Source organism: Amia ocellicauda, chromosome 8, assembly GCF_036373705.1.
Source record: "Amia ocellicauda isolate fAmiCal2 chromosome 8, fAmiCal2.hap1, whole genome shotgun sequence".
NCBI classification, from domain to species: domain Eukaryota; kingdom Metazoa; phylum Chordata; class Actinopteri; order Amiiformes; family Amiidae; genus Amia; species Amia ocellicauda.
Genome location: NC_089857.1, coordinates 7910001 through 7937772, shown reverse-complemented (window position 1 = coordinate 7937772; position 27772 = coordinate 7910001). Strand labels below are relative to the sequence as shown.

The window sequence follows — 27772 nt, the reverse complement described above, 5'->3', positions numbered from 1 at the left end:
AACTAGGGTACATTCGTAAATAAATTGAGCATCATGGCTAGAAGTGACTAAATGTTGCCTAATCTTTCTCATCGAGAAATGACACAATTACAGCAACACAAAAAGGAACTCCACCGGACAGAGTTCAGTGCTCACAAGGAGCCTCATTCAACACACACGGTTCCATTCCCATTCATGCAAAGCACGAAAGTGTAAAACTTGGGAACATACTTGAGAGCAAAGATCACATTCAATCTCATTCAAGGCACGGATGTGAATGCAACGGGATGAAATTACTGAAATGATGCCTGCCCTCGAACTGTGATGATGGACTACCCGACTCGCCAATAATATTGGGTTCTGGTGTATTGAAATACAGGAGCTGCTGGATTTGTGTGTTTTCTTACCCCCTCACCATAGTTTGTCAAATGTTTAAACAACTGAACTTATATTCAAGGTTTATTTCTCTTCATATGTTTTACTGGTTTACATTTGTCTCAGCAATCTGTTGAATGATTCTTCTGCTTTCAAAACAAAATGACAACAGGATGAATGCACACACTTGAAAATACAATACATGCAATGTTATGCATCATAGTGATGCAACCTCCTTTCAGTTTCATACTGCATGTCAATTGATATCCTTACTGAAATGCACACCTTCTCAAGATTGCGCTTGACTGGCGTGTCAGGCACTCAATTACAGCTGTTTTATCAAGACAATGTGTTCGTTTTGTAAAATATAGTTCCGGTCTGGTGTGGCACCCCAGCTAACGCACAACGTTGCCACAACGTGGCATATTAGCAGGGACTGTCTGCGGCGCGCTGGTGTGTCCCGGGCTTTAGAGTAGAGAGACAGTTCAACTGTAAGTATGAACGGCAGAAACGGATATTGCCATCCCTTTAAGTAGAGCGTCAGGGACAGCCTCCCTGGCTTACGGCCATACTAGCCTGAATACGCCCGATCTCGTCCGATCTCGGAAGCTAAGCAGGCTCGGGCCTGGTCAGTACTTGGATGGGAGACCGCCTGGGGAATACCAGGTGCTGTAAGCTTTTGCATCTTTTACACACCAGAGCGCGACAAATCACGAGTTTTAACTTTGGATACACGCAATTTCATCATTATTTCAGATTTGACTTCCCCAAATACACAGGCATACAATAGATCTTGTTCTCCAACGTAAACGGTCCCTAGTAACTAGGGTACATTCGTAAATAAATTGAGCATCATGGCTAGAAGTGACTAAATGTTGCCTAATCTTTCTCATCGAGAAATGACACAATTACAGCAACACAAAAAGGAACTCCACCGGACAAAGATCAGTGCTCACAAGGAGCCTCATTCAACACACACGGTTCCATTCCCATTCATGCAAAGCACGAAAATGTAAAACTTGGGAACATACTTGAGAGCAAAGATCACATTCAATCTCATTCAAGGCACGGATGTGAATGCAACGGGATGAAATTACTGAAATGATGCCTGCCCTCGAACTGTGATGATGGACTACCCGACTCGCCAATAATATTGGGTTCTGGTGTATTGAAATACAGGAGCTGCTGGATTTGTGTGTTTTCTTACCCCCTCACCATAGTTTGTCAAATGTTTAAACAACTGAACTTATATTCAAGGTTTGTTTCTCTTCATATGTTTTACTGGTTTACATTTGTCTCAGCAACCTGTTGAATGATTCTTCTGCTTTCAAAACAAAATGACAACAGGATGAATGCACACACTTGAAAATACAATACATGCAATGTTATGCATCATAGTGATGCAACCTCCTTTCAGTTTCAGACTGCACGTCAATTGAAATCCTTACTGAAATGCACACCTTCTCAAGATTGCGCTTGACTGGCATGTCAGGCACTCAATTACAGCTGTATTATCAAGACAATGTGTTCGTTTTGTAAAATATAGTTCCGGTCTGGTGTGGCACCCCAGCTAACGCACAACGTTGCCACAATGTTGCCACAACGTGGCGTCTTAGCAGGGACTGTCTGCGGCGCGCTGGTGTGTCCCGGGCTTTAGAGTAGAGAGACAGTTCAACTGTAAGTATGAACGGCAGAAACGGATATTGCCTTCCCTTTAAGTAGAGCGTCAGGGACAGCATTCCTGGCTTACGGCCATACTAGCCTGAATACGCCCGATCTCGTCCGATCTCGGAAGCTAAGCAGGCTCGGGCCTGGTCAGTACTTGCATGGGAGACCGCCTGGGAATACCAGGTGCTGTAAGCTTTTGCATCTTTTACACACCAGAGGGCGACAAATCACGAGTTTTAACTTTGGATACACGCAATTTCATCATTATTTCAGATTTGACTTCCCCAAATACACAGGCATACAATAGATCTTGTTCTCCAACGTAAACGGTCCCTAGTAACTAGGGTACATTCGTAAATAAATTGAGCATCATGGCTAGAAGTTACTAAATGTTGCCTAATCTTTCTCATCGAGAAATGACACAATTACAGCAACACAAAAAGGAACTCCACCGGACAAAGTTCAGTGCTCACAAGGAGCCTCATTCAACACACACGGTTCCATTCCCATTCATGCAAAGCACGAAAGTGTAAAACTTGGGAACATACTTGAGAGCAAAGATCACATTCAATCTCATTCAAGGCACGGATGTGAATGCAACGGGATGAAATTACTGAAATGATGCCTGCCCTCGAACTGTGATGATGGACTACCCGACTCGCCAATAATATTGTGTTTTGGTGTATTGAAATACAGGAGCTGCTGGATTTGTGTGTTTTCTTACCCCCTCACCATAGTTTGTCAAATGTTTAAACAACTGAACTTATATTCAAGGTTTGTTTCTCTTCATATGTTTTACTGGTTTACATTTGTCTCAGCAACCTGTTGAATGATTCTTCTGCTTTCAAAACAAAATGACAACAGGATGAATGCACACACTTGAAAATACAATACATGCAATGTTATGCATCATAGTGATGCAACCTCCTTTCAGTTTCATACTGTATGTCAATTGAAATCCTTATTGAAATGCACACCTTCTCAAGATTGAGCTTGACTGGCGTGTCAGGCACTCAATTACAGCTGTATTATCAAGACAATGTGTTCGTTTTGTAATATATAGTTCCGGTCTGGTGTGGCACCCCAGCTAACGCACAACGTTGCCACAATGTTGCCACAACGTGGCGTGTTAGCAGGGACTGTCTGCGGCGCGCTGGTGTGTCCCGGGCTTTAGAGTAGAGAGACAGTTCAACTGTAAGTATGAACGGCAGAAACGGATATTGCCTTCCCTTTAAGTAGAGCGTCAGGGACAGCCTCCCTGGCTTACGGCCATACTAGCCTGAATACGCCCGATCTCGTCCGATCTCGGAAGCTAAGCAGGCTCGGGCCTGGTCAGTACTTGGATGGGAGACCGCCTGGGAATACCAGGTGCTGTAAGCTTTTGCATCTTTTACACACCAGAGCGCGACAAATCACGAGTTTTAACTTTGGATACACGCAATTTCATCATTATTTCAGATTTGACTTCCCCAAATACACAGGCATACAATAGATCTTGTTCTCCAACGTAAACGGTCCCTAGTAAATAGGGTACATTCGTAAATAAATTGAGCATCATGGCTAGAAGTGACTAAATGTTGCCTAATCTTTCTCATCGAGAAATGACACAATTACAGCAACACAAAAAGGAACTCCACCGGACAAAGATCAGTGCTCACAAGGAGCCTCATTCAACACACACGGTTCCATTCCCATTCATGCAAAGCACGAAAGTGTAAAACTTGGGAACATACTTGAGAGCAAAGATCACATTCAATCTCATTCAAGGCACGGATGTGAATGCAACGGGATGAAATTACTGAAATGATGCCTGCCCTCGAACTGTGATGATGGACTACCCGACTCGCCAATAATATTGGGTTCTGGTGTATTGAAATACAGGAGCTGCTGGATTTGTGTGTTTTCTTACCCCCTCACCATAGTTTGTCAAATGTTTAAACAACTGAACTTATATTCAAGGTTTGTTTCTCTTCATATGTTTTACTGGTTTACATTTGTCTCAGCAACCTGTTGAATGATTCTTCTGCTTTCAAAACAAAATGACAACAGGATGAATGCACACACTTGAAAATACAATACATGCAATGTTATGCATCATAGTGATGCAACCTCCTTTCAGTTTCATACTGCATGTCAATTGAAATCCTTACTGAAATGCACACCTTCTCAAGATTGCGCTTGACTGGCGTGTCAGGCACTCAATTACAGCTGTTTTATCAAGACAAATGTGTTCGTTTTGTAAAATATAGTTCCGGTCTGGTGTGGCACCCCAGCTAACGCACAACGTTGCCACAACGTTTCGTGTTAGCAGGGACTGTCTGCGGCGCGCTGGTGTGTCCCGGGCTTTAGAGTAGAGAGACAGTTCAACTGTAAGTATGAACGGCAGAAACGGATATTGCCTTCCCTTTAAGTAGAGCGTCAGGGACAGCCTCCCTGGCTTACGGCCATACTAGCCTGAATACGCCCGATCTCGTCCGATCTCGGAAGCTAAGCAGGCTCGGGCCTGGTCAGTACTTGGATGGGAGACCGCCTGGGAATACCAGGTGCTGTAAGCTTTTGCATCTTTTACACACCAGAGCGCGACAAATCACGAGTTTTAACTTTGGATACACGCAATTTCATCATTATTTCAGATTTGACTTCCCCAAATACACAGGCATACAATAGATCTTGTTCTCCAACGTAAACGGTCCCTAGTAACTAGGGTACATTCGTAAATAAATTGAGCATCATGGCTAGAAGTGACTAAATGTTGCCTAATCTTTCTCATCGAGAAATGACACAATTACAGCAACACAAAAAGGAACTCCACCGGACAAAGATCAGTGCTCACAAGGAGCCTCATTCAACACACACGGTTCCATTCCCATTCATGCAAAGCACGATAGTGTAAAACTTGGGAACATACTTGAGAGCAAAGATCACATTCAATCTCATTCAAGGCACGGATGTGAATGCAACGGGATGAAATTACTGAAATGATGCCTGCCCTCGAACTGTGATGATGGACTACCCGACTCGCCAATAATATTGGGTTCTGGTGTATTGAAATACAGGAGCTGCTGGATTTGTGTGTTTTCTTACCCCCTCACCATAGTTTGTCAAATGTTTAAACAACTGAACTTATATTCAAGGTTTGTTTCTCTTCATATGTTTTACTGGTTTACATTTGTCTCAGCAACCTGTTGAATGATTCTTCTGCTTTCAAAACAAAATGACAACAGGATGAATGCACACACTTGAAAATACAATACATGCAATGTTATGCATCATAGTGATGCAACCTCCTTTCAGTTTCATACTGCATGTCAATTGAAATCCTTACTGAAATGCACACCTTCTCAAGATTGCGCTTGACTGGCGTGTCAGGCACTCAATTACAGCTGTTTTATCAAGACAAATGTGTTCGTTTTGTAAAATATAGTTCCGGTCTGGTGTGGCACCCCAGCTAACGCACAACGTTGCCACAACGTTTCGTGTTAGCAGGGACTGTCTGCGGCGCGCTGGTGTGTCCCGGGCTTTAGAGTAGAGAGACAGTTCAACTGTAAGTATGAACGGCAGAAACGGATATTGCCTTCCCTTTAAGTAGAGCGTCAGGGACAGCCTCCCTGGCTTACGGCCATACTAGCCTGAATACGCCCGATCTCGTCCGATCTCGGAAGCTAAGCAGGCTCGGGCCTGGTCAGTACTTGGATGGGAGACCGCCTGGGAATACCAGGTGCTGTAAGCTTTTGCATCTTTTACACACCAGAGCGCGACAAATCACGAGTTTTAACTTTGGATACACGCAATTTCATCATTATTTCAGATTTGACTTCCCCAAATACACAGGCATACAATAGATCTTGTTCTCCAACGTAAACGGTCCCTAGTAACTAGGGTACATTCGTAAATAAATTGAGCATCATGGCTAGAAGTGACTAAATGTTGCCTAATCTTTCTCATCGAGAAATGACACAATTACAGCAACACAAAAAGGAACTCCACCGGACAAAGATCAGTGCTCACAAGGAGCCTCATTCAACACACACGGTTCCATTCCCATTCATGCAAAGCACGATAGTGTAAAACTTGGGAACATACTTGAGAGCAAAGATCACATTCAATCTCATTCAAGGCACGGATGTGAATGCAACGGGATGAAATTACTGAAATGATGCCTGCCCTCGAACTGTGATGATGGACTACCCGACTCGCCAATAATATTGGGTTCTGGTGTATTGAAATACAGGAGCTGCTGGATTTGTGTGTTTTCTTACCCCCTCACCATAGTTTGTCAAATGTTTAAACAACTGAACTTATATTCAAGGTTTGTTTCTCTTCATATGTTTTACTGGTTTACATTTGTCTCAGCAACCTGTTGAATGATTCTTCTGCTTTCAAAACAAAATGACAACAGGATGAATGCACACACTTGAAAATACAATACATGCAATGTTATGCATCATAGTGATGCAACCTCCTTTCAGTTTCATACTGCATGTCAATTGAAATCCTTACTGAAATGCACACCTTCTCAAGATTGCGCTTGACTGGCGTGTCAGGCACTCAATTACAGCTGTATTATCAAGACAATATGTTCGTTTTGTAATATATAGTTCCGGTCTGGTGTGGCACCCCAGCTAACGCACAACGTTGCCACAACGTTTCGTGTTAGCAGGGACTGTCTGCGGCGCGCTGGTGTGTCCCGGACTTTAGAGTAGAGAGAGAGTTCAACTGCAAGTATGAGCGGCAGAAACGGATATTGCCTTCCCTTTAAGTAGAGCGTCAGGGACAGCCTCCCTGGCTTACGGCCATACTAGCCTGAATACGCCCGATCTCGTCCGATCTCGGAAGCTAAGCAGGCTCGGGCCTGGTCAGTACTTGGATGGGAGACCGCCTGGGAATACCAGGTGCTGTAAGCTTTTGCATCTTTTACACACCAGAGGGCGACAAATCACGAGTTTTAACTTTGGATACACGCAATTTCATCATTATTTCAGATTTGACTTCCCCAAATACACAGGCATACAATAGATCTTGTTCTCCAACGTAAACGGTCCCTAGTAACTAGGGTACATTCGTAAATAAATTGAGCATCATGGCTAGAAGTGACTAAATGTTGCCTAATCTTTCTCATCGAGAAATGACACAATTACAGCAACACAAAAAGGAACTCCACCGGACAAAGTTCAGTGCTCACAAGGAGCCTCATTCAACACACACGGTTCCATTCCCATTCATGCAAAGCACGAAAGTGTAAAACTTGGGAACATACTTGAGAGCAAAGATCACATTCAATCTCATTCAAGGCACGGATGTGAATGCAACGGGATGAAATTACTGAAATGATGCCTGCCCTCGAACTGTGATGATGGACTACCCGACTCGCCAATAATATTGGGTTCTGGTGTATTGAAATACAGGAGCTGCTGGATTTGTGTGTTTTCTTACCCCCTCACCATAGTTTGTCAAATGTTTAAACAACTGAACTTATATTCAAGGTTTGTTTCTCTTCATATGTTTTACTGGTTTACATTTGTCTCAGCAACCTGTTGAATGATTCTTCTGCTTTCAAAACAAAATGACAACAGGATGAATGCACACACTTGAAAATACAATACATGCAATGTTATGCATCATAGTGATGCAACCTCCTTTCAGTTTCATACTGCATGTCAATAGAAATCCTTACTGAAATGCACACCTTCTCAAGATTGCGCTTGACTGGCGTGTCAGGCACTCAATTACAGCTGTTTTATCAAGAGAATGTGTTCGTTTTGTAATATATAGTTCCGGTCTGGTGTGGCACCCCAGCTAACGCACAACGTTGCCACAATGTTGCCACAACGTGGCGTGTTAGCAGGGACTGTCTGCGGCGCGCTGGTGTGTCCCGGGCTTTAGAGTAGAGAGACAGTTCAACTGTAAGTATGAACGGCAGAAACGGATATTGCCTTCCCTTTAAGTAGAGCGTCAGGGACAGCCTCCCTGGCTTACGGCCATACTAGCCTGAATACGCCCGATCTCGTCCGATCTCGGAAGCTAAGCAGGCTCGGCCTGGTCAGTACTTGGATGGGAGACCGCCTGGGAATACCAGGTGCTGTAAGCTTTTGCATCTTTTACACACCAGAGGGCGACAAATCACGAGTTTTAACTTTGGATACACGCAATTTCATCATTATTTCAGATTTGACTTCCCCAAATACACAGGCATACAATAGATCTTGTTCTCCAACGTAAACGGTCCCTAGTAACTAGGGTACATTCGTAAATAAATTGAGCATCATGGCTAGAAGTGACTAAATGTTGCCTAATCTTTCTCATCGAGAAATGACACAATTACAGCAACACAAAAAGGAACTCCACCGGACAAAGTTCAGTGCTCACAAGGAGCTTCATTCAACACACACGGTTCCATTCCCATTCATGCAAAGCACGAAAGTGTAAAACTTGGGAACATACTTGAGAGCAAAGATCACATTCAATCTCATTCAAGGCACGGATGTGAATGCAACGGGATGAAATTACTGAAATGATGCCTGCCCTCGAACTGTGATGATGGACTACCCGACTTGCCAATAATATTGGGTTCTGGTGTATTGAAATACAGGAGCTGCTGGATTTGTGTGTTTTCTTACCCCCTCACCATAGTTTGTCAAATGTTTAAACAACTGAACTTATATTCAAGGTTTGTTTCTCTTCATATGTTTTACTGGTTTACATTTGTCTCAGCAACCTGTTGAATGATTCTTCTGCTTTCAAAACAAAATGACAACAGGATGAATGCACACACTTGAAAATACAATACATGCAATGTTATGCATCATAGTGATGCAACCTCCTTTCAGTTTCATACTGCATGTCAATTGAAATCCTTACTGAAATGCACACCTTCTCAAGATTGCGCTTGACTGGCGTGTCAGGCACTCAATTACAGCTGTTTTATCAAGACAATGTGTTCGTTTTGTAATATATAGTTCCGGTCTGGTGTGGCACCCCAGCTAACGCACAACGTTGCCACAACGTTTCGTGTTAGCAGGGACTGTCTGCGGCGCGCTGGTGTGTCCCGGACTTTAGAGTAGAGAGACAGTTCAATTGCAAGTATGAGCGGAAGAAACGGATATTGCCTTCCCTTTAAGTAGAGCGTCAGGGACAGCCTCCCTGGCTTACGGCCATACTAGCCTGAATACGCCCGATCTCGTCCGATCTCGGAAGCTAAGCAGGCTCGGGCCTGGTCAGTACTTGGATGGGAGACCGCCTGGGAATACCAGGTGCTGTAAGCTTTTGCATCTTTTACACACCAGAGGGCGACAAATCACGAGTTTTAACTTTGGATACACGCAATTTCATCATTATTTCAGATTTTACTTCCCCAAATACACAGGCATAGAATAGATCTTGTTCTCCAACGTAAACGGTCCCTAGTAACTAGTGTACATTCGTAAATAAATTGAGCATCATGGCTAGAAGTGACTAAATGTTGCCTAATCTTTCTCATCGAGAAATGACACAATTACAGCAACACAAAAAGGAACTCCACCGGACAAAGTTCAGTGCTCACAAGGAGCCTCATTCAACACACACGGTTCCATTCCCATTCATGCAAAGCACGAAAGTGTAAAACTTGGGAACATACTTGAGAGCAAAGATCACATTCAATCTCATTCAAGGCACGGATGTGAATGCAACGGGATGAAATTACTGAAATGATGCCTGCCCTCGAACTGTGATGATGGACTACCCGACTCGCCAATAATATTGGGTTCTGGTGTATTGAAATACAGGAGCTGCTGGATTTGTGTGTTTTCTTACCCCCTCACCATAGTTTGTCAAATGTTTAAACAACTGAACTTATATTCAAGGTTTGTTTCTCTTCATATGTTTTACTGGTTTACATTTGTCTCAGCAACCTGTTGAATGATTCTTCTGCTTTCAAAACAAAATGACAACAGGATGAATGCACACACTTGAAAATACAATACATGCAATGTTATGCATCATAGTGATGCAACCTCCTTTCAGTTTCATACTGCATGTCAATTGAAATCCTTACTGAAATGCACACCTTCTCAAGATTGCGCTTGACTGGCGTGTCAGGCACTCAATTACAGCTGTTTTATCAAGACAATGTGTTTTTTTTGTAAAATATAGTTCCGGTCTGGTGTGGCACCCCAGCTAACGCACAACGTTGCCACAATGTTGCCACAACGTGGCATGTTAGCAGGGACTGTCTGCGGCGCGCTGCTGTGTCCCGGGCTTTAGAGTAGAGAGACAGTTCAACTGTAAGTATGAACGGCAGAAACGGATATTGCCTTCCCTTTAAGTACAGCATCAGGGACAGCCTCCCTGGCTTACGGCCATACTAGCCTGAATACGCCCGATCTCGTCCGATCTCGGAAGCTAAGCAGGCTCGGGCCTGGTCAGTACTTGGATGGGAGACCGCCTGGGAATACCAGGTGCTGTAAGCTTTTGCATCTTTTACACACCAAAGGGCGACAAATCACAAGTTTTAACTTTGGATACACGCAATTTCATCATTATTTCAGATTTGACTTCCCCAAATACACAGGCATACAATAGATCTTGTTCTCCAACGTAAACGGTCCCTAGTAACTAGTGTACATTTGTAAATAAATTGAGCATCATGGCTAGAAGTGACTAAATGTTGCCTAATCTTTCTCATCGAGAAATGACACAATTACAGCAACACAAAAAGGAACTCCACCGGACAAAGTTCAGTGCTCACAAGGAGCCTCATTCAACACACACGGTTCCATTCCCATTCATGCAAAGCACGAAAGTGTAAAACTTGGGAACATACTTGAGAGCAAAGATCACATTCAATCTCATTCAAGGCACGGATGTGAATGCAACGGGATGAAATTACTGAAATGATGCCTGCCCTCGAACTGTGATGATGGACTACCCGACTCGCCAATAATATTGGGTTCTGGTGTATTGAAATACAGGAGCTGCTGGATTTGTGTGTTTTCTTACCCCCTCACCATAGTTTGTCAAATGTTTAAACAACTGAACTTATATTCAAGGTTTGTTTCTCTTCATATGTTTTACTGGTTTACATTTGTCTCAGCAACCTGTTGAATGATTCTTCTGCTTTCAAAACAAAATGACAACAGGATGAATGCACACACTTGAAAATACAATACATGCAATGTTATGCATCATAGTGATGCAACCTCCTTTCAGTTTCATACTGCATGTCAATTGAAATCCTTACTGAAATGCACACCTTCTCAAGATTGCGCTTGACTGGCGTGTCAGGCACTCAATTACAGCTGTTTTATCAAGACAATGTGTTCGTTTTGTAATATATAGTTCCGGTCTGGTGTGGCACCCCAGCTAACGCACAACGTTGCCACAATGTTGCCACAACGTGGCGTGTTAGCAGGGACTGTCTGCGGCGCGCTGGTGTGTCCCGGGCTTTAGAGTAGAGAGACAGTTCAACTGTAAGTATGAACGGCAGAAACGGATATTGCCTTCCCTTTAAGTAGCGCGTCAGGGACAGCCTCCCTGGCTTACGGCCATACTAGCCTGAATACGCCCGATCTCGTCCGATCTCGGAAGCTAAGCAGGCTCGGGCCTGGTCAGTACTTGGATGGGAGACCCCCTGGGAATACCAGGTGCTGTAAGCTTTTGCATCTTTTACACACCAAAGGGCGACAAATCACGAGTTTTAACTTTGGATACACGCAATTTCATCATTATTTCAGATTTGACTTCCCCAAATACACAGGCATACAATAGATCTTGTTCTCCAACGTAAACGGTCCCTAGTAACTAGTGTACATTCGTAAATAAATTGAGCATCATGGCTAGAAGTGACTAAATGTTGCCTAATCTTTCTCATCGAGAAATGACACAATTACACCAACACAAAAAGGAACTCCACCGGACAAAGTTCAGTGCTCACAAGGAGCCTCATTCAACACACACGGTTCCATTCCCATTCATGCAAAGCACGAAAGTGTAAAACTTGGGAAAATACTTGAGAGCAAAGATCACATTCAATCTCATTCAAGGCACGGATGTGAATGCAACGGGATGAAATTACTGAAATGATGCCTGCCCTCGAACTGTGATGATGGACTACCCGACTCGCCAATAATATTGGGTTCTGGTGTATTGAAATACAGGAGCTGCTGGATTTGTGTGTTTTCTTACCCCCTCACCATAGTTTGTCAAATGTTTAAACAACTGAACTTATATTCAAGGTTTGTTTCTCTTCATATGTTTTACTGGTTTACATTTGTCTCAGCAACCTGTTGAATGATTCTTCTGCTTTCAAAACAAAATGACAACAGGATGAATGCACACACTTGAAAATACAATACATGCAATGTTATGCATCATAGTGATGCAACCTCCTTTCAGTTTCATACTGCATGTCAATTGAAATCCTTACTGAAATGCACACCTTCTCAAGATTGCGCTTGACTGGCGTGTCAGGCACTCAATTACAGCTGTTTTATCAAGACAATGTGTTCGTTTTGTAATATATAGTTCCGGTCTGGTGTGGCACCCCAGCTAACGCACAACGTTGCCACAATGTTGCCACAACGTGGCGTGTTAGCAGGGACTGTCTGCGGCGCGCTGGTGTGTCCCGGACTTTAGAGTAGAGAGACAGTTCAACTGCAAGTATGAGCGGCAGAAACGGATATTGCCTTCCCTTTAAGTAGAGCGTCAGGGACAGCCTCCCTGGCTTACGGCCATACTAGCCTGAATACGCCCGATCTCGTCCGATCTCGGAAGTCAAGCAGGCTTGGGCCTGGTCAGTACTTGGATGGGAGACCGCCTTGGAATACCAGGTGCTGTAAGCTTTTGCATCTTTTACACACCAGAGGGCGACAAATCACGAGTTTTAACTTTGGATACACGCAATTTCATCAATATTTCAGATTTTACTTCCCCAAATACACAGGCATACAATAGATCTTGTTCTCCAACGTAAACGGTCCCTAGTAACTAGGGTACATTCGTAAATAAATTGAGCATCATGGCTAGAAGTGACTAAATGTTGCCTAATCTTTCTCATCGAGAAATGACACAATTACAGCAACACAAAAAGGAACTCCACCGGACAAAGTTCAGTGCTCACAAGGAGCCTCATTCAACACACACGGTTCCATTCCCATTCATGCAAAGCACGAAAGTGTAAAACTTGGGAACATACTTGAGAGCAAAGATCACATTCAATCTCATTCAAGGCACGGATGTGAATGCAACGGGATGAAATTACTGAAATGATGCCTGCCCTCGAACTGTGATGATGGACTACCCGACTCGCCAATAATATTGGGTTCTGGTGTATTGAAATACAGGAGCTGCTGGATTTGTGTGTTTTCTTACCCCCTCACCATAGTTTGTCAAATGTTTAAACAACTGAACTTATATTCAAGGTTTGTTTCTCTTCATATGTTTTACTGGTTTACATTTGTCTCAGCAACCTCAGCAAGAATGATTCTTCTGCTTTCAAAACAAAATGACAACAGGATGAATGCACACACTTGAAAATACAATACATGCAATGTTATGCATCATAGTGATGCAACCTCCTTTCAGTTTCATACTGCATGTCAATTGAAATCCTTACTGAAATGCACACCTTCTCAAGATTGCGCTTGACTGGCGTGTCAGGCACTCAATTACAGCTGTATTATCAAGACAATGTGTTCGTTTTGTAATATATAGTTCCGGTCTGGTGTGGCACCCCAGCTAACGCACAACGTTGCCACAACGTTTCGTGTTAGCAGGGACTGTCTGCGGCGCGCTGGTGTGTCCCGGACTTTAGAGTAGAGAGACAGTTCAACTGCAAGTATGAGCGGCAGAAACGGATATTGCCTTCCCTTTAAGTAGAGCGTCAGGGACACCCTCCCTGGCTTACGGCCATACTAGCCTGAATACGCCCGATCTCGTCCGATCTCGGAAGCTAAGCAGGCTCGGGCCTGGTCAGTACTTGGATGGGAGACCGCCTGGGAATACCAGGTGCTGTAAGCTTTTGCATCTTTTACACACCAGAGGGCGACAAATCACGAGTTTTAACTTTGGATACACGCAATTTCATCATTATTTCACATTTGACTTCCCCAAATACACAGGCATACAATAGATCTTGTTCTCCAACGTAAACGGTCCCTAGTAACTAGGGTACATTCGTAAATAAATTGAGCATCATGGCTAGAAGTGACTAAATGTTGCCTAATCTTTCTCATCGAGAAATGACACAATTACAGCAACACAAAAAGGAACTCCACCGGACAAAGTTCAGTGCTCACAAGGAGTCTCATTCAACACACACGGTTCCATTCCCATTCATGCAAAGCACGAAAGTGTAAAACTTGGGAACATACTTGAGAGCAAAGATCACATTCAATCTCATTCAAGGCACGGATGTGAATGCAACGGGATGAAATTACTGAAATGATGCCTGCCCTCGAACTGTGATGATGGACTACCCGACTCGCCAATAATATTGGGTTCTGGTGTATTGAAATACAGGAGCTGCTGGATTTGTGTGTTTTCTTACCCCCTCACCATAGTTTGTCAAATGTTTAAACAACTGAACTTATATTCAAGGTTTGTTTCTCTTCATATGTTTTACTGGTTTACATTTGTCTCAGCAACCTGTTGAATGATTCTTCTGCTTTCAAAACAAAATGACAACAGGATGAATGCACACACTTGAAAATACAATACATGCAATGTTATGCATCATAGTGATGCAACCTCCTTTCAGTTTCATACTGCATGTCAATTGAAATCCTTACTGAAATGCACACCTTCTCAAGATTGCGCTTGACTGGCGTGTCAGGCACTCAATTACAGCTGTTTTATCAAGACAATGTGTTCGTTTTGTAATATATAGTTCCGGTCTGGTGTGGCACCCCAGCTAACGCACAACGTTGCCACAATGTTGCCACAACGTGGCGTGTTAGCAGGGACTGTCTGCGGCGCGCTGGTGTGTCCCGGGCTTTAAAGTAGAGAGACAGTTCAACTGTAAGTATGAACGGCAGAAACGGATATTGCCTTCCCTTTAAGTAGCGCGTCAGGGACAGCCTCCCTGGCTTACGGCCATACTAGCCTGAATACGCCTGATCTCGTCCGATCTCGGAAGCTAAGCAGGCTCGGGCCTGGTCAGTACTTGGATGGGAGACCCCCTGGGAATACCAGGTGCTGTAAGCTTTTGCATCTTTTACACACCAAAGGGCGACAAATCACGAGTTTTAACTTTGGATACACGCAATTTCATCATTATTTCAGATTTGACTTCCCCAAATACACAGGCATACAATAGATCTTGTTCTCCAACGTAAACGGTCCCTAGTAACTAGTGTACATTCGTAAATAAATTGAGCATCATGGCTAGAAGTGACTAAATGTTGCCTAATCTTTCTCATCGAGAAATGACACAATTACACCAACACAAAAAGGAACTCCACCGGACAAAGTTCAGTGCTCACAAGGAGCCTCATTCAACACACACGGTTCCATTCCCATTCATGCAAAGCACGAAAGTGTAAAACTTGGGAAAATACTTGAGAGCAAAGATCACATTCAATCTCATTCAAGGCACGGATGTGAATGCAACGGGATGAAATTACTGAAATGATGCCTGCCCTCGAACTGTGATGATGGACTACCCGACTCGCCAATAATATTGGGTTCTGGTGTATTGAAATACAGGAGCTGCTGGATTTGTGTGTTTTCTTACCCCCTCACCATAGTTTGTCAAATGTTTAAACAACTGAACTTATATTCAAGGTTTGTTTCTCTTCATATGTTTTACTGGTTTACATTTGTCTCAGCAACCTGTTGAATGATTCTTCTGCTTTCAAAACAAAATGACAACAGGATGAATGCACACACTTGAAAATACAATACATGCAATGTTATGCATCATAGTGATGCAACCTCCTTTCAGTTTCATACTGCATGTCAATTGAAATCCTTACTGAAATGCACACCTTCTCAAGATTGCGCTTGACTGGCGTGTCAGGCACTCAATTACAGCTGTTTTATCAAGACAATGTGTTCGTTTTGTAATATATAGTTCCGGTCTGGTGTGGCACCCCAGCTAACGCACAACGTTGCCACAATGTTGCCACAACGTGGCGTGTTAGCAGGGACTGTCTGCGGCGCGCTGGTGTGTCCCGGGCTTTAGAGTAGAGAGACAGTTCAACTGTAAGTATGAACGGCAGAAACGGATATTGCCTTCCCTTTAAGTAGCGCGTCAGGGACAGCCTCCCTGGCTTACGGCCATACTAGCCTGAATACGCCCGATCTCGTCCGATCTCGGAAGCTAAGCAGGCTTGGGCCTGGTCAGTACTTGGATGGGAGACCCCCTGGGAATACCAGGTGCTGTAAGCTTTTGCATCTTTTACACACCAAAGGGCGACAAATCACGAGTTTTAACTTTGGATACACGCAATTTCATCATTGTTTCAGATTTGACTTCCCCAAATACACAGGCATACAATAGATCTTGTTCTCCAACGTAAACGGTCCCTAGTAACTAGTGTACATTCGTAAATAAATTGAGCATCATGGCTAGAAGTGACTAAATGTTGCCTAATCTTTCTCATCGAGAAATGACACAATTACACCAACACAAAAAGGAACTCCACCGGACAAAGTTCAGTGCTCACAAGGAGCCTCATTCAACACACACGGTTCCATTCCCATTCATGCAAAGCACGAAAGTGTAAAACTTGGGAAAATACTTGAGAGCAAAGATCACATTCAATCTCATTCAAGGCACGGATGTGAATGCAACGGGATGAAATTACTGAAATGATGCCTGCCCTCGAACTGTGATGATGGACTACCCGACTCGCCAATAATATTGGGTTCTGGTGTATTGAAATACAGGAGCTGCTGGATTTGTGTGTTTTCTTACCCCCTCACCATAGTTTGTCAAATGTTTAAACAACTGAACTTATATTCAAGGTTTGTTTCTCTTCATATGTTTTACTGGTTTACATTTGTCTCAGCAACCTGTTGAATGATTCTTCTGCTTTCAAAACAAAATGACAACAGGATGAATGCACACACTTGAAAATACAATACATGCAATGTTATGCATCATAGTGATGCAACCTCCTTTCAGTTTCATACTGCATGTCAATTGAAATCCTTACTGAAATGCACACCTTCTCAAGATTGCGCTTGACTGGCGTGTCAGGCACTCAATTACAGCTGTTTTATCAAGACAATGTGTTCGTTTTGTAATATATAGTTCCGGTCTGGTGTGGCACCCCAGCTAACGCACAACGTTGCCACAATGTTGCCACAACGTGGCGTGTTAGCAGGGACTGTCTGCGGCGCGCTGGTGTGTCCCGGGCTTTAGAGTAGAGAGACAGTTCAACTGTAAGTATGAACGGCAGAAACGGATATTGCCTTCCCTTTAAGTAGCGCGTCAGGGACAGCCTCCCTGGCTTACGGCCATACTAGCCTGAATACGCCCGATCTCGTCCGATCTCGGAAGCTAAGCAGGCTCGGGCCTGGTCAGTACTTGGATGGGAGACCCCCTGGGAATACCAGGTGCTGTAAGCTTTTGCATCTTTTACACACCAAAGGGCGACAAATCACGAGTTTTAACTTTGGATACACGCAATTTCATCATTATTTCAGATTTGACTTCCCCAAATACACAGGCATACAATAGATCTTGTTCTCCAACGTAAACGGTCCCTAGTAACTAGTGTACATTCGTAAATAAATTGAGCATCATGGCTAGAAGTGACTAAATGTTGCCTAATCTTTCTCATCGAGAAATGACACAATTACACCAACACAAAAAGGAACTCCACCGGACAAAGTTCAGTGCTCACAAGGAGCCTCATTCAACACACACGGTTCCATTCCCATTCATGCAAAGCACGAAAGTGTAAAACTTGGGAAAATACTTGAGAGCAAAGATCACATTCAATCTCATTCAAGGCACGGATGTGAATGCAACGGGATGAAATTACTGAAATGATGCCTGCCCTCGAACTGTGATGATGGACTACCCGACTCGCCAATAATATTGGGTTCTGGTGTATTGAAATACAGGAGCTGCTGGATTTGTGTGTTTTCTTACCCCCTCACCATAGTTTGTCAAATGTTTAAACAACTGAACTTATATTCAAGGTTTGTTTCTCTTCATATGTTTTACTGGTTTACATTTGTCTCAGCAACCTGTTGAATGATTCTTCTGCTTTCAAAACAAAATGACAACAGGATGAATGTACACACTTGAAAATACAATACATGCAATGTTATGCATCATAGTGATGCAACCTCATTTCAGTTTCATACTGCATGTCAATTGAAATCCTTACTGAAATGCACACCTTCTCAAGATTGCGCTTGACTGGCGTGTCAGGCACTCAATTACAGCTGTATTATCAAGACAATGTGTTCGTTTTGTAAAATATAGTTCCGGTCTGGTGTGGCACCCCAGCTAACGCACAACGTTGCCACAATGTTGCCACAACGTGGCGTGTTATCAGGGACTGTCTGCGGCGCGCTGGTGTGTCCCGGGCTTTAGAGTAGAGAGACAGTTCAACTGTAAGTATGAACGGCAGAAACGGATATTGCCTTCCCTTTAAGTAGAGCGTCAGGGACAGCCTCCCTGGCTTACGGCCATACTATCCTGAATACGCCCGATCTCGTCAGATCTCGGAAGCTAAGCAGGCTCGGGCCTGGTCAGTACTTGGATGGGAGACCGCCTGGGAATACCAGGTGCTGTAAGCTTTTGCATCTTTTACACTACAGAGGGCGACAAATCACGAGTTTTAACTTTGGATACACGCAATTTCATCATTATTTCAGATTTGACTTCCCCAAATACACAGGCATACAATAGATCTTGTTCTCCTACGTAAACGGTCCCTAGTAACTAGGGTACATTCGTAAATAAATTGAGCATCATGGCTAGAAGTGACTAAATGTTGCCTAATCTTTCTCATCGAGAAATGACACAATTACAGCAACACAAAAAGGAACTCCACCGGACAAAGTTCAGTGCTCACAAGGAGCCTCATTCAACACACACGGTTCCATTCCCATTCATGCAAAGCACGAAAGTGTAAAACTTGGGAACATACTTGAGAACAAAGATCACATTCAATCTCATTCAAGGCACGGATGTGAATGCAACGGGATGAAATTACTGAAATGATGCCTGCCCTCGAACTGTGATGATGGACTACCCGACTCGCCAATAATATTGGGTTCTGGTGTATTGAAATACAGGAGCTGCTGGATTTGTGTGTTTTCTTACCCCCTCACCATAGTTTGTCAAATGTTTAAACAACTGAACTTATATTCAAGGTTTGTTTCTCTTCATATGTTTTACTGGTTTACATTTGTCTCAGCAACCTCAGCAAAAATGATTCTTCTGCTTTCAAAACAAAATGACAACAGGATGAATGCACACACTTGAAAATACAATACATGCAATGTTATGCATCATAGTGATGCAACCTCCTTTCAGTTTCATACTGCATGTCAATTGAAATCCTTATTGAAATGCACACCTTCTCAAGATTGCGCTTGACTGGCGTGTCAGGCACTCAATTACAGCTGTATTATCAAGACAATGTGTTCGTTTTGTAAAATATAGTTCCGGTCTGGTGTGGCACCCCAGCTAACGCACAACGTTGCCACAACGTTTCGTGTTAGCAGGGACTGTCTGCGGCGCGCTGGTGTGTCCCGGACTTTAGAGTAGAGAGACAGTTCAACTGCAAGTATGAGCGGCAGAAACGGATATTGCCTTCCCTTTAAGTAGAGCGTCAGGGACAGCCTCCCTGGCTTACGGCCATACTAGCCTGAATACGCCCGATCTCGTCCGATCTCGGAAGCTAAGCAGGCTCGGGCCTGGTCAGTACTTGGATGGGAGACTGCCTGGGAATACCAGGTGCTGTAAGCTTTTGCATCTTTTACACACCAGAGGGCGACAAATCACGAGTTTTAACTTTGGATACACGCAATTTCATCATTATTTCAGATTTGACTTCCCCAAATACACAGGCATACAATAGATCTTGTTCTCCAACGTAAACGGTCCCTAGTAACTAGTGTACATTCGTAAATAAATTGAGCATCATGGCTAGAAGTGACTAAATGTTGCCTAATCTTTCTCATCGAGAAATGACACAATTACACCAACACAAAAAGGAACTCCACCGGACAAAGTTCAGTGCTCACAAGGAGCCTCATTCAACACACACGGTTCCATTCCCATTCATGCAAAGCACGAAAGTGTAAAACTTGGGAAAATACTTGAGAGCAAAGATCACATTCAATCTCATTCAAGGCACGGATGTGAATGCAACGGGATGAAATTACTGAAATGATGCCTGCCCTCGAACTGTGATGATGGACTACCCGACTCGCCAATAATATTGGGTTCTGGTGTATTGAAATACAGGAGCTGCTGGATTTGTGTGTTTTCTTACCCCCTCACCATAGTTTGTCAAATGTTTAAACAACTGAACTTATATTCAAGGTTTGTTTCTCTTCATATGTTTTACTGGTTTACATTTGTCTCAGCAACCTGTTGAATGATTCTTCTGCTTTCAAAACAAAATGACAACAGGATGAATGTACACACTTGAAAATACAATACATGCAATGTTATGCATCATAGTGATGCAACCTCATTTCAGTTTCATACTGCATGTCAATTGAAATCCTTACTGAAATGCACACCTTCTCAAGATTGCGCTTGACTGGCGTGTCAGGCACTCAATTACAGCTGTATTATCAAGACAATGTGTTCGTTTTGTAAAATATAGTTCCGGTCTGGTGTGGCACCCCAGCTAACGCACAACGTTGCCACAATGTTGCCACAACGTGGCGTGTTAGCAGGGACTGTCTGCGGCGCGCTGGTGTGTCCCGGGCTTTAGAGTAGAGAGACAGTTCAACTGTAAGTATGAACGGCAGAAACGGATATTGCCTTCCCTTTAAGTAGAGCGTCAGGGACAGCCTACCTGGCTTACGGCCATACTATCCTGAATACGCCCGATCTCGTCAGATCTCGGAAGCTAAGCAGGCTCGGGCCTGGTCAGTACTTGGATGGGAGACCGCCTGGGAATACCAGGTGCTGTAAGCTTTTGCATCTTTTACACTCCAGAGGGCGACAAATCACGAGTTTTAACTTTGGATACACGCAATTTCATCATTATTTCAGATTTGACTTCCCCAAATACACAGGCATACAATAGATCTTGTTCTCCTACGTAAACGGTCCCTAGTAACTAGGGTACATTCGTAAATAAATTGAGCATCATGGCTAGAAGTGACTAAATGTTGCCTAATCTTTCTCATCGAGAAATGACACAATTACAGCAACACAAAAAGGAACTCCACCGGACAAAGTTCAGTGCTCACAAGGAGCCTCATTCAACACACACGGTTCCATTCCCATTCATGCAAAGCACGAAAGTGTAAAACTTGGGAACATACTTGAGAACAAAGATCACATTCAATCTCATTCAAGGCACGGATGTGAATGCAACGGGATGAAATTACTGAAATGATGCCTGCCCTCGAACTGTGATGATGGACTACCCGACTCGCCAATAATATTGGGTTCTGGTGTATTGAAATACAGGAGCTGCTGGATTTGTGTGTTTTCTTACCCCCTCACCATAGTTTGTCAAATGTTTAAACAACTGAACTTATATTCAAGGTTTGTTTCTCTTCATATGTTTTACTGGTTTACATTTGTCTCAGCAACCTGTTGAATGATTCTTCTGCTTTCAAAACAAAATGACAACAGGATGAATGTACACACTTGAAAATACAATACATGCAATGTTATGCATCATAGTGATGCAACCTCATTTCAGTTTCATACTGCATGTCAATTGAAATCCTTACTGAAATGCACACCTTCTCAAGATTGCGCTTGACTGGCGTGTCAGGCACTCAATTACAGCTGTATTATCAAGACAATGTGTTCGTTTTGTAAAATATAGTTCCGGTCTGGTGTGGCACCCCAGCTAACGCACAACGTTGCCACAATGTTGCCACAACGTGGCGTGTTAGCAGGGACTGTCTGCGGCGCGCTGGTGTGTCCCGGGCTTTAGAGTAGAGAGACAGTTCAACTGTAAGTATGAACGGCAGAAACGGATATTGCCTTCCCTTTAAGTAGAGCGTCAGGGACAGCCTACCTGGCTTACGGCCATACTATCCTGAATACGCCCGATCTCGTCAGATCTCGGAAGCTAAGCAGGCTCGGGCCTGGTCAGTACTTGGATGGGAGACCGCCTGGGAATACCAGGTGCTGTAAGCTTTTGCATCTTTTACACTCCAGAGGGCGACAAATCACGAGTTTTAACTTTGGATACACGCAATTTCATCATTATTTCAGATTTGACTTCCCCAAATACACAGGCATACAATAGATCTTGTTCTCCTACGTAAACGGTCCCTAGTAACTAGGGTACATTCGTAAATAAATTGAGCATCATGGCTAGAAGTGACTAAATGTTGCCTAATCTTTCTCATCGAGAAATGACACAATTACAGCAACACAAAAAGGAACTCCACCGGACAAAGTTCAGTGCTCACAAGGAGCCTCATTCAACACACACGGTTCCATTCCCATTCATGCAAAGCACGAAAGTGTAAAACTTGGGAACATACTTGAGAACAAAGATCACATTCAATCTCATTCAAGGCACGGATGTGAATGCAACGGGATGAAATTACTGAAATGATGCCTGCCCTCGAACTGTGATGATGGACTACCCGACTCGCCAATAATATTGGGTTCTGGTGTATTGAAATACAGGAGCTGCTGGATTTGTGTGTTTTCTTACCCCCTCACCATAGTTTGTCAAATGTTTAAACAACTGAACTTATATTCAAGGTTTGTTTCTCTTCATATGTTTTACTGGTTTACATTTGTCTCAGCAACCTCAGCAAAAATGATTCTTCTGCTTTCAAAACAAAATGACAACAGGATGAATGCACACACTTGAAAATACAATACATGCAATGTTATGCATCATAGTGATGCAACCTCCTTTCAGTTTCATACTGCATGTCAATTGAAATCCTTATTGAAATGCACACCTTCTCAAGATTGCGCTTGACTGGCGTGTCAGGCACTCAATTACAGCTGTATTATCAAGACAATGTGTTCGTTTTGTAAAATATAGTTCCGGTCTGGTGTGGCACCCCAGCTAACGCACAACGTTGCCACAACGTTTCGTGTTAGCAGGGACTGTCTGCGGCGCGCTGGTGTGTCCCGGACTTTAGAGTAGAGAGACAGTTCAACTGCAAGTATGAGCGGCAGAAACGGATATTGCCTTCCCTTTAAGTAGAGCGTCAGGGACAGCCTCCCTGGCTTACGGCCATACTAGCCTGAATACGCCCGATCTCGTCCGATCTCGGAAGCTAAGCAGGCTCGGGCCTGGTCAGTACTTGGATGGGAGACTGCCTGGGAATACCAGGTGCTGTAAGCTTTTGCATCTTTTACACACCAGAGGGCGACAAATCACGAGTTTTAACTTTGGATACACGCAATTTCATCATTATTTCAGATTTGACTTCCCCAAATACACAGGCATACAATAGATCTTGTTCTCCAACGTAAACGGTCCCTAGTAACTAGGGTACATTCGTAAATAAATTGAGCATCATGGCTAGAAGTGACTAAATGTTGCCTAATCTTTCTCATCGAGAAATGACACAATTACAGCAACACAAAAAGGAACTCCACCGGACAAAGTTCAGTGCTCACAAGGAGCCTCATTCAACACACACGGTTCCATTCCCATTCATGCAAAGCACGAAAGTGTAAAACTTGGGAACATACTTGAGAGCAAAGATCACATTCAATCTCATTCAAGGCACGGATGTGAATGCAACGGGATGAAATTACTGAAATGATGCCTGCCCTCGAACTGTGAAGATGGACTTCCCGACTCGCCAATAATATTGGGTTCTGGTGTATTGAAATACAGGAGCTGCTGGATTTGTGTGTTTTCTTACCCCCTCACCATAGTTTGTCAAATGTTTAAACAACTGAACTTATATTCAAGGTTTGTTTCTCTTCATATGTTTTACTGGTTTACATTTGTCTCAGCAACCTGTTGAATGATTCTTCTGCTTTCAAAACAAAATGACAACAGGATGAATGCACACACTTGAAAATACAATACATGCAATGTTATGCATCATAGTGATGCAACCTCCTTTCAGTTTCATACTGCATGTCAATTGAAATCCTTACTGAAATGCACACCTTCTCAAGATTGCGCTTGACTGGCGTGTCAGGCACTCAATTACAGCTGTTTTATCAAGACAATGTGTTCGTTTTGTAATATATAGTTCCGGTCTGGTGTGGCACCCCAGCTAACGCACAACGTTGCCACAACGTTTCGTGTTAGCAGGGACTGTCTGCGGCGCGCTGGTGTGTCCCGGACTTTAGAGTAGAGAGACAGTTCAACTGCAAGTATGAGCGGCAGAAACGGATATTGCCTTCCCTTTAAGTAGAGCGTCAGGGAGAGCCTCCCTGGCTTACGGCCATACTAGCCTGAATACGCCCGATCTCGTCCGATCTCGGAAGCCAAGCAGGCTCGGGCCTGGTCAGTACTTGGATGGGAGACCGCCTGGGAATAACAGGTGCTGTAAGCTTTTGCATCTTTTACACACCAGAGGGCGACAAATCACGAGTTTTAACTTTGGATACACGCAATTTCATCATTATTTCAGATTTGACTTCCCCAAATACACAGGCATACAATAGATCTTGTTCTCCAACGTAAACGGTCCCTAGTAACTAGGGTACATTCGTAAATAAATTGAGCATCATGGCTAGAAGTGACTAAATGTTGCCTAATCTTTCTCATCGAGAAATGACACAATTACAGCAACACAAAAAGGAACTCCACCGGACAAAGTTCAGTGCTCACAAGGAGCCTCATTCAACACACACGGTTCCATTCCCATTCATGCAAAGCACGAAAGTGTAAAACTTGGGAACATACTTGAGAGCAAAGATCACATTCAATCTCATTCAAGGCACGGATGTGAATGCAACGGGATGAAATTACTGAAATGATGCCTGCCCTCGAACTGTGATGATGGACTACCCGACTCGCCAATAATATTGGGTTCTGGTGTATTGAAATACAGGAGCTGCTGGATTTGTGTGTTTTCTTACCCCCTCACCATAGTTTGTCAAATGTTTAAACAACTGAACTTATATTCAAGGTTTGTTTCTCTTCATATGTTTTACTGGTTTACATTTGTCTCAGCAACCTGTTGAATGATTCTTCTGCTTTCAAAACAAAATGACAACAGGATGAATGCACACACTTGAAAATACAATACATGCAATGTTATGCATCATAGTGATGCAACCTCCTTTCAGTTTCATACTGCATGTCAATAGAAATCCTTACTGAAATGCACACCTTCTCAAGATTGCGCTTGACTGGCGTGTCAGGCACTCAATTACAGCTGTTTTATCAAGAGAATGTGTTCGTTTTGTAATATATAGTTCCGGTCTGGTGTGGCACCCCAGCTAACGCACAACGTTGCCACAACGTTTCGTGTTAGCAGGGACTGTCTGCGGCGTGCTGGTGTGTCCCGGACTTTAGAGTAGAGAGACAGTTCAACTGCAAGTATGAGCGGCAGAAACGGATATTGCCTTCCCTTTAAGTAGAGCGTCAGGGACAGCCTCCCTGGCTTACGGCCATACTAGCCTGAATACGCCCGATCTCGTCTGATCTCGGAAGCTAAGCAGGCTCGGGCCTGGTCAGTACTTGGATGGGAGACCACCTGGGAATACCAGGTGCTGTAAGCTTTTGCATCTTTTACACACCAGAGGGCGACAAATCACGAGTTTTAACTTTGGATACACGCAATTTCATCATTATTTCAGATTTGACTTCCCCAAATACACAGGCATACAATAGATCTTGTTCTCCAACGTAAACGGTCCCTAGTAACTAGGGTACATTCGTAAATAAATTGAGCATCATGGCTAGAAGTGACTAAATGTTGCCTAATCTTTCTCATCGAGAAATGACACAATTACAGCAACACAAAAAGGAACTCCACCGGACAAAGTTCAGTGCTCACAAGGAGCCTCATTCAACACACACGGTTCCATTCCCATTCATGCAAAGCACGAAAGTGTAAAACTTGGGAACATACTTGAGAGCAAAGATCACATTCAATCTCATTCAAGGCACGAATGTGAATGCAACGGGATGAAATTACTGAATTGATGCCTGCCCTCGAACTGTGATGATGGACTACCCGACTCGCCAATAATATTGGGTTCTGGTGTATTGAAATACAGGAGCTGCTGGATTTGTGTGTTTTCTAACCCCCTCACCATAGTTTGTCAAATGTTTAAACAACTGAACTTATATTCAAGGTTTGTTTCTCTTCATATGTTTTACTGGTTTACATTTGTCTCAGCAACCTGTTGAATGATTCTTCTGCTTTCAAAACAAAATGACAACAGGATGAATGCACACACTTGAAAATACAATACATGCAATGTTATGCATCATAGTGATGCAACCTCCTTTCAGTTTCATACTGCATGTCAATTGAAATCCTTACTGAAATGCACACCTTCTCAAGATTGCGCTTGACTGGCGTGTCAGGCACTCAATTACAGCTGTTTTATCAAGAGAATGTGTTCGTTTTGTAATATATAGTTCCGGTCTGGTGTGGCACCCCAGCTAACGCACAACGTTGCCACAATGTTGCCACAACGTGGCGTGTTAGCAGGGACTGTCTGCGGCGCGCTGGTGTGTCCCGGGCTTTAGAGTAGAGAGACAGTTCAACTGTAAGTATGAACAGCAGAAACGGATATTGCCTTCCCTTTAAGTAGAGCGTCAGGGACAGCCTTCCTGGCTTACGGCCATACTAGCCTGAATACGCCCGATCTCGTCCGATCTCGGAAGCCAAGCAGGCTCGGGCCTGGTCAGTACTTGGATGGGAGACCGCCTGGGAATACCAGGTGCTGTAAGCTTTTGCATCTTTTACACACCAGAGGGCGACAAATCACGAGTTTTAACTTTGGATACACGCAATTTCATCATTATTTCAGATTTGACTTCCCCAAATACACAGGCATACAATAGATCTTGTTCTCCAACGTAAACGGTCCCTAGTAACTAGGGTACATTCGTAAATAAATTGAGCATCATGGCTAGAAGTGACTAAATGTTGCCTAATCTTTCTCATCGAGAAATGACACAATTACAGCAACACAAAAAGGAACTCCACCGGACAAAGTTCAGTGCTCACAAGGAGCCTCATTCAACACACACGGTTCCATTCCCATTCATGCAAAGCACGAAAGTGTAAAACTTGGGAACATACTTGAGAGCAAAGATCACATTCAATCTCATTCAAGGCACGGATGTGAATGCAACGGGATGAAATTACTGAAATGATGCCTGCCCTCGAACTGTGATGATGGACTACCCGACTCGCCAATAATATTGGGTTCTGGTGTATTGAAATACAGGAGCTGCTGGATTTGTGTGTTTTCTTACCCCCTCACCATAGTTTGTCAAATGTTTAAACAACTGAACTTATATTCAAGGTTTGTTTCTCTTCATATGTTTTACTGGTTTACATTTGTCTCAGCAACCTGTTGAATGATTCTTCTGCTTTCAAAACAAAATGACAACAGGATGAATGCACACACTTGAAAATACAATACATGCAATGTTATGCATCATAGTGATGCAACCTCCTTTCAGTTTCATACTGCATGTCAATT

At 43.4% G+C, this 27772-nt stretch overlaps 23 non-coding genes across 23 annotated transcripts; all 23 read left to right on the top strand.

Moving 5' to 3' along the window:
* Window positions 1-912: 912 nt before the first annotated feature.
* LOC136757008 (5S ribosomal RNA) lies at window positions 913-1032 on the top strand. Its single transcript, XR_010819057.1, has one exon. It is a non-coding gene; the product is annotated as a 5S ribosomal RNA (ribosomal RNA).
* A 1066-nt stretch (window positions 1033-2098) lies between these two features.
* LOC136756272 (5S ribosomal RNA) lies at window positions 2099-2217 on the top strand. Its single transcript, XR_010818367.1, has one exon. It is a non-coding gene; the product is annotated as a 5S ribosomal RNA (ribosomal RNA).
* A 1066-nt stretch (window positions 2218-3283) lies between these two features.
* LOC136757741 (5S ribosomal RNA) lies at window positions 3284-3402 on the top strand. The gene has a single exon (XR_010819594.1). It is a non-coding gene; the product is annotated as a 5S ribosomal RNA (ribosomal RNA).
* A 1056-nt stretch (window positions 3403-4458) lies between these two features.
* LOC136757728 (5S ribosomal RNA) lies at window positions 4459-4577 on the top strand. Its single transcript, XR_010819591.1, has one exon. It is a non-coding gene; the product is annotated as a 5S ribosomal RNA (ribosomal RNA).
* Window positions 4578-5633: 1056 nt separating this feature from the next.
* Window positions 5634-5752, top strand: LOC136757717 (5S ribosomal RNA). Its single transcript, XR_010819590.1, has one exon. It is a non-coding gene; the product is annotated as a 5S ribosomal RNA (ribosomal RNA).
* Window positions 5753-6807: 1055 nt separating this feature from the next.
* On the top strand, window positions 6808-6926 carry LOC136757706 (5S ribosomal RNA). The gene has a single exon (XR_010819589.1). It is a non-coding gene; the product is annotated as a 5S ribosomal RNA (ribosomal RNA).
* Window positions 6927-7992: 1066 nt separating this feature from the next.
* On the top strand, window positions 7993-8110 carry LOC136757146 (5S ribosomal RNA). The gene has a single exon (XR_010819187.1). It is a non-coding gene; the product is annotated as a 5S ribosomal RNA (ribosomal RNA).
* A 1055-nt stretch (window positions 8111-9165) lies between these two features.
* On the top strand, window positions 9166-9284 carry LOC136757694 (5S ribosomal RNA). The gene has a single exon (XR_010819588.1). It is a non-coding gene; the product is annotated as a 5S ribosomal RNA (ribosomal RNA).
* Window positions 9285-10350: 1066 nt separating this feature from the next.
* LOC136757682 (5S ribosomal RNA) lies at window positions 10351-10469 on the top strand. Its single transcript, XR_010819585.1, has one exon. It is a non-coding gene; the product is annotated as a 5S ribosomal RNA (ribosomal RNA).
* Window positions 10470-11535: 1066 nt separating this feature from the next.
* LOC136755828 (5S ribosomal RNA) lies at window positions 11536-11654 on the top strand. The gene has a single exon (XR_010817939.1). It is a non-coding gene; the product is annotated as a 5S ribosomal RNA (ribosomal RNA).
* Window positions 11655-12720: 1066 nt separating this feature from the next.
* LOC136756344 (5S ribosomal RNA) lies at window positions 12721-12839 on the top strand. Its single transcript, XR_010818434.1, has one exon. It is a non-coding gene; the product is annotated as a 5S ribosomal RNA (ribosomal RNA).
* A 1058-nt stretch (window positions 12840-13897) lies between these two features.
* On the top strand, window positions 13898-14016 carry LOC136757670 (5S ribosomal RNA). The gene has a single exon (XR_010819584.1). It is a non-coding gene; the product is annotated as a 5S ribosomal RNA (ribosomal RNA).
* A 1066-nt stretch (window positions 14017-15082) lies between these two features.
* Window positions 15083-15201, top strand: LOC136756246 (5S ribosomal RNA). Its single transcript, XR_010818343.1, has one exon. It is a non-coding gene; the product is annotated as a 5S ribosomal RNA (ribosomal RNA).
* A 1066-nt stretch (window positions 15202-16267) lies between these two features.
* Window positions 16268-16386, top strand: LOC136755746 (5S ribosomal RNA). Its single transcript, XR_010817859.1, has one exon. It is a non-coding gene; the product is annotated as a 5S ribosomal RNA (ribosomal RNA).
* Window positions 16387-17452: 1066 nt separating this feature from the next.
* On the top strand, window positions 17453-17571 carry LOC136755827 (5S ribosomal RNA). Its single transcript, XR_010817938.1, has one exon. It is a non-coding gene; the product is annotated as a 5S ribosomal RNA (ribosomal RNA).
* Window positions 17572-18637: 1066 nt separating this feature from the next.
* On the top strand, window positions 18638-18756 carry LOC136756981 (5S ribosomal RNA). The gene has a single exon (XR_010819030.1). It is a non-coding gene; the product is annotated as a 5S ribosomal RNA (ribosomal RNA).
* Window positions 18757-19814: 1058 nt separating this feature from the next.
* LOC136756404 (5S ribosomal RNA) lies at window positions 19815-19933 on the top strand. Its single transcript, XR_010818491.1, has one exon. It is a non-coding gene; the product is annotated as a 5S ribosomal RNA (ribosomal RNA).
* A 1066-nt stretch (window positions 19934-20999) lies between these two features.
* On the top strand, window positions 21000-21118 carry LOC136756980 (5S ribosomal RNA). The gene has a single exon (XR_010819029.1). It is a non-coding gene; the product is annotated as a 5S ribosomal RNA (ribosomal RNA).
* Window positions 21119-22184: 1066 nt separating this feature from the next.
* LOC136756979 (5S ribosomal RNA) lies at window positions 22185-22303 on the top strand. The gene has a single exon (XR_010819028.1). It is a non-coding gene; the product is annotated as a 5S ribosomal RNA (ribosomal RNA).
* A 1058-nt stretch (window positions 22304-23361) lies between these two features.
* LOC136756403 (5S ribosomal RNA) lies at window positions 23362-23480 on the top strand. Its single transcript, XR_010818490.1, has one exon. It is a non-coding gene; the product is annotated as a 5S ribosomal RNA (ribosomal RNA).
* Window positions 23481-24535: 1055 nt separating this feature from the next.
* Window positions 24536-24654, top strand: LOC136756817 (5S ribosomal RNA). Its single transcript, XR_010818875.1, has one exon. It is a non-coding gene; the product is annotated as a 5S ribosomal RNA (ribosomal RNA).
* Window positions 24655-25709: 1055 nt separating this feature from the next.
* On the top strand, window positions 25710-25828 carry LOC136755878 (5S ribosomal RNA). The gene has a single exon (XR_010817988.1). It is a non-coding gene; the product is annotated as a 5S ribosomal RNA (ribosomal RNA).
* A 1066-nt stretch (window positions 25829-26894) lies between these two features.
* Window positions 26895-27013, top strand: LOC136756143 (5S ribosomal RNA). Its single transcript, XR_010818246.1, has one exon. It is a non-coding gene; the product is annotated as a 5S ribosomal RNA (ribosomal RNA).
* The last annotated feature ends 759 nt before the right edge of the window (window positions 27014-27772 follow it).